The sequence below is a fragment of the Elephantulus edwardii genome, unplaced genomic scaffold (assembly GCF_000299155.1).
Source record: "Elephantulus edwardii isolate Elephantulus edwardi_28Jun2011 unplaced genomic scaffold, EleEdw1.0 scaffold00094, whole genome shotgun sequence".
Classification (NCBI taxonomy): domain Eukaryota; kingdom Metazoa; phylum Chordata; class Mammalia; order Macroscelidea; family Macroscelididae; genus Elephantulus; species Elephantulus edwardii.
In genome coordinates this window covers 911470-923072 of record NW_006399844.1, presented here as the reverse complement: position 1 = coordinate 923072, position 11603 = coordinate 911470, and the positions used below count along the sequence as shown (strand labels likewise).

Here is an 11603-nt window from a genome sequence, read left to right as displayed (position 1 = left end):
GAAATATTGAGATAAGTATATTAAAACTTTTACAAAGTAAATTTTAATACATATTTGTTGTTGTTGAGTACCATCGAGTTGGAACCGACCCATAGCTGACCCTCCGGCAGGTTTTCAGAGGCAGTCTCCTGCAAACAGCTGGTGACCTCAAATCACCTGCCTTCACAGCACTGCTTCTTGCCACTTGGCCACCAAAGCTCCCTAATACATATTTAGAAAATATAACAGCTTTAACTTTTTACCTTTTAATAAGTGATACTTGTTTAGGAGGACCAAGTGTAAATTATATACATTTCACTATATACTTTGGTATCAAAATTAAAACAGCTTTCTAAATATGATATTCAAATAACTGTGCAGGTGGAGATAGTCAAATTAAAAAAAACGAAATTAGGTGTCACTGTCAACATATTTTCATTTTTAATATTGTCTTTGTAGTACAAGAGACATATTGATGTACTGTATAAAAATTTTGATCAAATATGAGCAATATAAGAGGTCCCCGAGTGGTGCAATCAATTATTAATTAGTCAAAAGGTCACCCAGCCTTGAAAACCTCGTGAAGTACATTCTGCACACATGGAATTGTCATCAGTCAGAACGATTCTGCAGCAACCAATATCAAATGCAATTTAGGAGTCTGATGAAGATCACCTGGAGGCAAAGCTGAGGTCTACCCCTGTTACATCATCCATTAATATTACTGTCACTACTTGTACATCAATAGTCTAGAAAGTTGGAAGTGATGACTCACTTATCTGGGGTCTGTGGCCTAATTCTATCACCAAGGTAGTAGGAAAGGTAGAGTGGCATTTGTCACCCTCTCTGGGACCCTTCTCTTCACCAGCAAACACTGGCTAAGGGATACTTCACCTCTGGAATGGAATTACAAGACACTCCTCTATCAATATATGATAAAATGAATAAGGCCCCAAGTCTACTCATGCACACAAGGTAAAATTTGTTGATACCGTCCAGCTAGTTTCAATTTAGGAGCCAAGAATATACTACTGAAGACAGGAAATCCTGGTCCCAGCAGCTAGTCCTCCCCAACTGCTCATGGACAAAACGTTATCCCCTCTCCACTCTGGATCAAATATGATTACTTAATTAGCAAGGAATGCCTGCTTTGAGCATTATGCTCTCTCAAGATCTAGATATGAGATCAAACTGACACCACCACCGCCAAAGATAGCCTAGAAAAAAACCTTAAGGGGCACTCAATTTATGTCAATGGAGAAGAAAGAAACTCAAGATAAGGCAAGTGAGAATGGTGACATAAACCCCAAAATGTAATTACTGTCATTGACCATGCATGCCAAAACTGTTCAGCTGATGTATGCTGTACTGCAACAGTCTCAACAAAAATAAAGTACTTTTTTTTAAACTGGTCAAACAATGGTTGCTAATTTGCAAGAGCAATTCCTACCTCTTCCGATAATAATCTTTGATCAAGTATGCCACAAACAAGCTGATCTGCTTTCAGCTCACCACCTCCTGCCTGGAAGATATTCCACCCTCCTCCCCAAAATGAGAAAGTTCCTTTTGCCCAGTATTTTCCAATGGAAGTTTATACTTGGTTAATATTCCTCTATACAAACTATGTAAAGTAATAATCTAGCAGGGCTAAGAAGGGGTTTCATCCACCCTATGCACCCAACCACCAGCCAGACCTACGAAAATGTGGAAGACAATAGAGGACAGGAGTGGGTATTTCTCAAGCAGACATCTTAAACACTGTAAGAGCAAAACCACAGGAAGATTCACAGAAAATGCTGGTGGGCCAACATGCTTTGCTAGTTCAGGATATAATATATTGATTCTATGCTATGCCTGCAAAAACATGATCAGTACTAAGACTGGAAAGGCTATAAAGATTTTCCAAAGCAAATGAAAAGAATAAAACAAGGAGTGGGTGGGAGAGTAGGAAGGTCCATTTACTTAACAAAAGCTGGTCCCCCCCCCTTGCTAATCTTTTCACATAATCCTGCAACTGCATATAAACAATGGTGCTGATTGCTAACGAATTGCAGTTAACTACTCAAAGGCTGGCAGAACCTCAACTTGGCTAATTTCCTGTTTCTGGATGACTAGACAGGTTTTTTGGGGTTTTTTTTTAAAGACAGTTTATTTAAAAGATAAGAGAGCTGAAATATTTCAACAAATCAGATTGGCTCCAAACAGTTCTTGGTTCTACTTTTAACTGACCTGGTGGGGGGATGGAAAGTTCTATCTAGGATTCAACAACCCAGAGATAGTGAAACTATCTCTCTGTAATTCATTCTTGAATAGGCAAGTGAACATTAGGTCTAACCTGTCACGTAGGAGGAGTGCAGCTTTTAAAAGGTCTAATACACTAACTCAACAAAATAAAAAAAAAGCTCAAATCCAGCACGTGGGTGATAGCCAATGAAAAAGGCTGCTGAGATAACAAAAAGGTTTACTGTATCTTTTTGAGAGAGGACAATAGAGAAATTACTAGACCAAGGTCACTTTCCATTTAAAAAAAAGTTAACATCCTTTATTTTTAAGAGATAAAAACCTGTATAGGTCACCACCCCATAAAATAAGCAGCCTGGTGAGAAATCTACGAATCCTATAGAAAATTAGAAGCAGATTAGAATAATTAAGTCTCTTTGAGAAAAACTGCTGCTTGAAGACTAAAGCCATTTCTGTGAAATATGTGGTAGAAAAATTGTGAAGAGGATTTACCAGCATCACAGCCTTTCCACTATCACATCAGGTCTGCAAATGCTATGATCTAAAAAGAACTGCGCAGCTATTTGCTGAGAGAATTAAATACTACAGCTTATCAGAGGAAACCACTCCATTCCAGTCTTTGCAAAAGTTCACATGCTCTGGTAATATACTTAGAGGAGTTTGCAAAAATTACACACATTTCCTCAAAGACACATAATAAGAAAAAAAATACCATCATGGGGTAAAGGCCAAACATTGTCTCTTCTGAATGCTTAAATAGCCAATTATGTGTCTTAATACATTAACTCTATAGAGAGCAAGAGACTATTACAAGAAAGTTGAATAAGACATTAACAAAAACGTACCCCGGGGCCTAAGTCCATTCAACTGACAGTAAAACCACCCCTCGAAAAAGCAGTTTTATGCAACATGTAGTACTTTAATTTCCCAGCTGCCAAGAGAAATATATTAGGAGCAGAAATTAAACTAATTATGTCAGCAGCACAGTGAACAAAACTTTAATTGTATTACACACCAGTTAGACATTCGTGGAAACAATACAAAGGCCCTTAAGGGTTGAAACTTCTTTAGAATATAAATGATTCTCAATCAATATGACAGAAATTGTCTGCTTAGGCAATAAACACATTTACGGTTTAGAAGTAAAATTCAACAAACACTATAATTCAATATTTTTTAAAAAGTATTAAAAAACTGCCCTCTAAAATGTCTTTAAATCACTGATTTACATATGCTGTATCATTAATAGGCCCTTTGGCTACTATTGTACTAATCAGTGCTTTAACATCCACCCACAAAAGGACTTATTCACTTAGCTGGGAGACAGGTGTTACAAACCAGCAACCTCTCTCTCAGTTTGGAGTTCCAAGGGCCAGAGCAGTGATTCTTGCATGACTGGCAATTCCAAAGGAAGGGCTGCATGAAAGAGGAAATAAGAGGAGAGAGAGAAACAAAGAAAGGAGTCCAAAAGGGAGAAAACAATGGAGAAAGGAAAATAAAGGGAGAAATATGGATATCAGGTGCTACTTAATTAGAGTTGCCTCCAAGCCTCTCAGCAGACCCGAGCTTCCAGGCTATCATCCAAACACACATGGCAGAAGTTGGGTTTAATTCTGCAGATGAAAACGACTCATTCTAAATAAAATTTGAGTGTTACTAAACTGTTCCAGGGCCTCACTCTTGTTTTTTGGGTTTTTAATTTTTATTATTTTTTTTTATTTTTTATTCTTTTGTGCGAATGTACCGTCAAATCGGATCTGACTGGTATGGAGGGGCTTGCCCCTCTTTCTCCAGCAGAGCACCTGATGGACTCGAACTGTGTATCTCTGGGATTGCAGTGGGGACTCATTCTTTTTACCCATATTCGTTTGTTCTTAGTATTAGTCCTCATTCTTTCATGCATTTTCTTAAACAGCTGGCTGAGTACATACATACATACTCTTGAAAAGATAGACAGAAGGGTGTATATAGAAAGACATCTTAAGTGTACAGAATAAAAATTTTGTTCTTGAGAAAGCAGCACATTAGTTGATTTGCCCATGTGCCTGAATCTTTTAATCTTTGCACATACTATTTTCTCTCTTTTAACCCAATCCTATCTGATATTATTTTTATTTTGTAAATGAAGACAAGACATGAGGTTGAAGTATCTCATCCAAGGTCCAGATCAGGATGTAGAGGGGTAGAATTTCAAACAGGCTGGTTTATTTGCTAAACTTTTCGACCTTTCCTAAGCTTAATTCTCCAATGAGCAAATCTATTTCACCAATTCTGTTTTAACGAGGCCTGTGGCTAAACTTTTTATCATTTGTCAAGCACTCTATCACAGTCAATAGGGCCTCAGCTACAGACATGAAACTTATTTTTAATTTCTACAAGCAAAGAATTTCCAGGTTTCAAACTCCCCTCTGGCACTGATCTACCCTCCAGCTGTTTCCACATTGTTATTATTCATTTGTCTACCCAAGAGTTAAGGGACGCCGCTCTCACCAAACTCCCTCTCCTTTCTGATTCCTGACAGGTAATATAGCAAAGGGACCTCTCTGTAATTTGCATGAGTTATAAATGCACTTTGTTCTCTTCCATGACTACGAAATCCTGGATAATGTAATGATACTTTTGAAGGTCTAGCAACTTAGAAGTCTGATGCAATAAATTTGGGAACATTGGTTCCCAAACCTGGCTGCATCTCAGAATCACATGGAAGAATAGATGTCAGGGAGGTGTTTTAATGTAGGTAGTTTCCAGCCATCACTTATCCACTCAGTTAAAATGCATATTTTTGAAGAATGCCTCCACAGTTCAACGAGTGAGTTGCAAACTGCCTGGTGCCAGTCTTTAAGGAGGGGCTGGCTCTCCCAACTCCTGTGCAATAAAGCATACCTTGCTAAATAAAGCTGCATCATCTGCAATGTGACCTTCCTCTGATGATTCAGGAGACTTTTCAGGAGCTCCCTACACTCATGGTCACTGTACTGGCAAAACCAGAAAGTAGGAAGGGCTAAGGAAAAGTTGGTATTGATAGAAAGCTGGAAAAACCAGCTTGTGCTTTAGCATCAATGAGCCGGTTTTATTTCCAGAATACAGATTTTACTGACACTCTGAAAAAAAGAAATATTTTAAAACATTCAATAAGAGTCCCTTTACCTGCTTAGTTCCTATTCAGAATATACTAGGCGCAGTGCATTAAAAAGTTGAACTAAAAAAAAAATTGACCTATTCAACCTGAGCAGGAGAAACCAAAGGATGGCAGTCTTAAGGGAAAGGATAATGGGTTTAAAGAAGTCTGGCATAACAGGATTAGCTCTAACCACTGTCCTGGCCATGCTGTTGGCTGGCGTTTGCTATCCAGTCAGAGTAACAGAGTAGAACTACCCCAGAGAGTTACCTAGGCTATATCTTTACAGAAGTTGTTGTGTATCATCGAACTGGAACTGATCCATGGCTGACCTTCCAGAGAGTTTTCAGAGGCAGTTAATCGAACAGGATAAGACTACTCATCCTTCCCCCATGGAGCAGCTAGTGGATTTGAAATGCATGTCTTCAGGACTGCAGTGAAGCTTCTTACCACTAAGGCTACATACTAGTAGACTAAACCACTAATTTTTTTCATTAGCATCCAAGGGCTTGCCCATTATGTGATCAGAGCCCAGTTCTCCAAACCACGGCTATCAAATCCTGGAAGTGAGAGGGAAATGAAGTCTTTAAAATATCAGGCCAACTTCTATCTGGGATGGCTTTCCATATGATGGTATATTTATTAAGAACTTGCTTAACCATCAGTGAGTTGGATAATGACTAGGGATGATAGATAAGTATGGTGAAGAAATGACGCCGAGCTGTGGTGCTGATGAAGAGTCTTGAACATACAATGGACTGCCAAGAAAATAAGTAAGTCTATTTTGGAGAGGGTGAAACCAAGTTTCTCCTTGGAGGCTGGGATTTTGAAGCTCTGTCTCACATACTTTGAGCACATGGCCAAGAGGGACAGATCCTTGGAGAAGGACATCATGCTCAGAAGGGTGGAGGGGCAGCAGAGGTGGGGAAGAACCCAAAAGAGATGGACTGATATTGTGACTGGGGCAACTGGACAATGAGGATGGGTGTGTCGAATGTCAGTGAGACTGGCTCTGGACAGGGCAGGCTTCACAGTTTAGAGGGAGCTCTGGTGGCCTAGTGGCAAGAAGCTGCACTGCAATCCCAGAGTTTAGTATGAGTCACGGGCAACTCGACAGCACATCACCACCAGAATCAATTTCAGGATTTTAAAAATCCATGAATATCCCCTCATCCAAAGCAGAGAGTAAAGAAAATCATCAAAGGCATGTAGAAACAATTGATCCAAAGGAGTAACGGACAAGAACCTCAGCCTCCAACACCTTGAGACTTGAACTAGACTGTCTGGCTATCACTACCTAAACGCTACTGAGCTACTGGGGTTCAATTATAAGGTCACAGATAGAGTAGAAGAAAATGTGGAACAAAACTAACAAACTCACTGGTGTCAGGTCACAACTCACAGCTGATTCTCCAGCAAGTGTTTGGAGGCTATATCAATCACAGGAGAGGAAATGACCAATCTTTCTCAGAGCTGCTGGTGGATTGAAAGTGCTGGAGAGGGACAGCTTTGGGTTAGCAGTACAACTCTACTGACTACATCACCAGCGTTCCTTCAAAAACTAAAAAAAAAAAAAAAAACCAAACCAAAAAAAACAGGCTTTTTTATTGGAAAGGAACTGATGGGTACACAGAGATTATTGCCCTTATTCACCTTTTAGGCCTGGCACTGAACTCAGCCCTGTAGCTCAATTTTCATGCAAACAACATACAGGCTAAAGTGAAACTCCTTACAACTTTGTCCAAGAACAAAGTTCAGAGGGCAGGAACAGTGAGGAAAGAAGGAAGAGAAAGAAAAACAATGGGAGGACTCTGTTACATTGTGTGCATTACAATCAATGTCATGAGGCAAAATGAGTAAGAACTGGTGAATGGAAAGACCAATCTGCTCTGTAAACTTTCACTTAAAATGTGTATAAACTGTTGAGTGGAAAAGTTGAGTGGATCTGCTCTATAAACTTTCCTCGAATTCACAACTGAAAACTCTATGAATAACATAGTCACAAAACAAAGAAAACAGGCCATTTTTCTATTAATAGGAGTTTGTGTGGTTGTATATAGAAGGCCCAAATCTGTATATGTCCAAATCTGTATATACAAATAAGTCACCAAACCAGTAACCATTACCAAACTAATTATCAACACCAGACAAAAATGATAAAGAAGCAGCTCCTCTCTTGAGACATCATCTACAGCAATTTAAACTACTTATTCTTATTAAATTCTCAATGATAGCTTAGCTCTGTCTATCTAGGGTTATGAGATTTCAAGTCGCACTAGTTAAATCCTCTCTCCAAAGCATAAATGCCATGGCCAGTATATACAAATGATAATAAAGTCTCTAAAGAATATCATTCTTGGAGAAGTAGGTCAGTGAAAGGAAGACCCTCAACAAGATGAACAGACACACAGGGTTAGAACAATGACTTTCACAACACAGATCTGTAAGGATGGTGCAGAATCCTATGGGGTTTCAATCTGTTATAAATTGGGTGACTATGAGTTGGAGCTTACTTGAGGGCATCTAACATCAATCTTTCAAATCTCATGGTAGTTAAAAAGCTCAGCTGCCATTAAAGACGCCAGCAGTTCAAGCACACTAGTAACGCCTCAGGAGAAAGATGTGGCAACCAGGCTCTATAAAGATTTACAGCCTTGGAACAACTCCTGAGACAGTTCTATCCTGTCCTACAGGCTCCCTATGAGTTGGCGTTGACTCAGCAGCAACAGATTGGGAGTTCTGGCTTTAATCTATCATTAAAACAATAGCACTATTCAAGGTTCTCGTCTAAAAATCAAGGTGAAATTGAAACCACTGTTGTCAAGTTTATTCTGACCCATGATGACCCTACACTGAGTTTCCATCAACTTTCGGACTATAAATCTATCATTTCAGAAGAGACTGACCATCTGTCTCCCAAAGAGCACCTAGTGGACTCAAAAGTACTGACTTTGTGGTTAGTAACTCAACTCTTAATGCCCTACACCAACGACCCTTAGGGTGAAATGCAGCCCCTCATGGATGTGGAGTGGGAACAGACTCAAAGCTCACCCTCTTCTAGCAAGTTTTCAGAGAATGTCCATTTTTCTCCCAAGAAGCAGCTGGTACATTAGAACCTTCTGCCTTGGGGCTGGCAGAGCAACGTTTTACCAAGTAGACCACCAGAGCTCCCTGGTGAATGAGTCCCCCCTTAAATACTTTTTACCCCTGTGATACATCAGATCAGAGATTGTGCACTATGTGCTATTTGAAGCCCTAGGAGAGCTTAGCTTCCTAAATTATCCTCAGGGTATCACAGGAAAATTTCCGGGAACAACTGAGGAGCTAGAGGTCCAAATGATCCTGACTGGTCCTACCTCAGGCCCCATGACTGAGCACACTGTGGCAACATTACTACTGGGCAACCCTCAGCCTAGTGGGTAAGGAGTCACACCGCCAGGCCAAAGGCCCGCAGTCTGAATCCACAAGCTGCTCCCAGGACAAAGGTGGGCAGTCTCCTCCCATGCAATTTACAGCCTCTGAAAACTCACTGATGGGTCAGTTCTGAGTCAGTTCAGACTCCACAACAACAAATCTTTTAGATTTATACAGGTATCTTACAGAGGCTTAAGCACAAGATATAAATGGGTATGGCAACTAAGCATCACAATATATCTATAGTTAAGAAAGTCTGCCCTTTTCTTATTATCATGGTTTGTCAGTGCCGGTTTTTTTGTTTGTTTTTTTAAAAAATCTAGTTTCTGGGAACAGTTATCTTTTTGTGTGTATTATTTTACTTTTACAACTCTCACTCCCAAGGCAAACAGATAACAGCTGTCCATCTGATCAGTACCAAAGTTTGTAATAGGCTGGTCTTGTCTTCTCTATGCCTCGTAACTGACAGACTTGACTGGGAGCTGATATCCCCACCTCTGTTGAGTTTCAGAGGCTGTAAAGCTCATGGGAGGAGATTGCCATCTTTCTCCCCGGAGCCATTAGTGGATCCAAACTGCCAAAAAGCACTGCCTTTGAGTCAGCAGCACAGTCTCCAAATTCCACCATCAGAGCTCCATTTTATTAAATATACGCATCAAGGCTGTACTTTCAGGGATCATTTCTCTAGTTCATTAAATATATGCATTTAAATGAGTTCGTCAAATGCAGGCAAGCTTCTTTTTTTTTAATTTTTTTTATTATTTTATTATTTTTGTGTGCGTGTACCGTCAAATCAGATCTGACTGGTACAGGAGGAGATTGTCCCTCCTTCCCCGGCAGAGAATCTGATGGATTCGAACCGTGCGCCTCTGGGATTATAGTTGCTGCTCTTTGCCACTAGGCCACCAGAGCTCCCCATCAAGCTTCTATTAGTAATCCCTGCCACATCAATCTGCACAATTCCTACTACTACGTTTGGAAACTAACACTTCTAAATAAAGTCATTTGTGACTTGTACTCTGACAACTAGAATCAGGAAATAAGCAGTAAAGTTTCAGAAACATTTGCTATGATCTACTTCCTCGCGTGTGAAAGAGACAATCATCAGAAATATCAAGAAGTTGTTGAATCTGAAATGTCACTGACACTTCCCAACTTCAGAAGTCGCTATCAACCCAGCCCAGCACCATGTCCGTTTCTAAGAAAATGGTACACTAAATAGTAACCTTAACTGTCTCACTGTCACGAGGAGGACCATAAGACTCCATAAAGTTGTAGCAACAGTGACAGAAAGTCTCTGTTCTTCAAACCACCTGTAAAGGTGATGTATGGCTTTTTAAGAAAAAAAAAAATTTTTTTTAGGAAGGGCACAGACACCTGAGGATGTTTGCATTATCACCATCACTCTGACCTTTACCCAGTGGGCAAAGTGATTGTTGTTGGAAAAGCCCTATTTCCAGGCTAACGAGGATCCCTTCCTTTTTGTTGGTTGGGTGGAGCATTGACACACGCTTCCTGTACAAACAGGGGAGTTAGTTTTGTTCTTTTTTGTTTGTTTGTTTTATCTCAAGAACAAATGACAGGATAACAAAAAGGAGAAGAAATTAAATCGCCTTTGTACTTTTCTTCTGTTGGCCTGCAATCAAGCTCTGTCTTGAGCAGATACCTCCAGAGGCTCTCTCCTGGCTCTCAGCCTGTCCACGTCTCCATGTGTGGTCAGACGTCTCATGGGCAGTCAAACAGACACCCTATTTCCGCTCAGTGGCGACCTCACTCTCACACAACCGCTCACATCAACAGAGGACAACTTCTAAGAGCCCATATTCCCCAACTTCTCCATCAAAGCCCCAAACTCTAGTCGCTTCCCGCCTCTGCTCTTTCCAGCAGCTCGCAAAGCTCCTCCACTAGGAAGGAGGGGTGGGCTAGTTGCTTTAAAGAGGTGGGCAGGCCGTCGCTGCCTTGCCTCAGTTTCCCTTGTCATACAAAGAGGCATCTTTCCCCTGGAAGTCAAGCGGAGCTGGCAGCTGGTAAAGCGGTTGGCGATATTTAAAGACACGCATCTCCTGTTACAACCTCCAAGGTGGAATCTTTGAGGGCACTTGTAATGGGACAGGTGTGGGCTGCCCTGAATGCGGACTATCCCAAAGAGGAAGGAGCTCTCTCCCTCCCGAGGGGCGTCCCAGGCCGCGCCCCGCACAGAAGAGACGCCCCAAGACCCAAGCTGGGCGGGGCCAGAGGTCAAGGAAGACCCGGGTCCCTCTCCCCGAGCCCTCCCCAGGCTGGGCGCCCCACGGATCCCAGCGCCGTCGCCTTCTCACCTGCCGCGGCTTCCAGCCCGACCCGCACCTGGGAAGGGAGGGGACGGGCCGGATTCGGGCCGCGGACGCCTCAGGCAGGCAGGCTCCGGGCTCCGCCGCGGTGGCGTCTCCGGAGCTCAGGGGCACCGGGGGGCGGTCGCGACATCCTCACGGGCGGCCCCAGGAAGTCGGCCCCCCCACTCATCCCGGGTCGACCGGTCCCAACCGCTCCCGCCCCTCCCGCGGCCCCGCCTCCGGCGCGCCCCGCCCCTTCTCGGGAGCGCGCCTCCGCTCCCGCCGCGCCGGGCCACCATAGAGAGGAGCGAGGCGCGCTGCGGGCTAGAGCGCGCCCCCGTGCGCGCGCGCCCCCTGGCGGAGCCGAGGCTCGGGGAGGTGGGGCCTCCGCCGACGCCCAGCTGGAGCAAGCTGTTGGCCATGGTCCTGAGCTAGGATCTAGGATCCAGCTTGATGACTTTTGCTAGATAGAAAAACAATTGAGGACGAGAGAGAGAAAGACAGAAACTGGTCCCAAGAAATGCACAGGCCTTCATTGC

General features: G+C 42.4%; 1 protein-coding gene across 1 annotated transcript in view; it reads right to left on the bottom strand.

The window, feature by feature from the left end:
• Positions 1-11236, bottom strand: part of RFFL (ring finger and FYVE-like domain containing E3 ubiquitin protein ligase) — a 109047-nt gene extending 97811 nt beyond the window's left edge. The window contains exon 1 of the mRNA XM_006890909.1: positions 11071-11236. The gene's annotated coding sequence lies outside the window, so the exon portion shown is untranslated. The remainder of the gene's footprint in view (positions 1-11070) is intronic.
• Between the last annotated feature and the right edge of the window lie 367 nt (positions 11237-11603).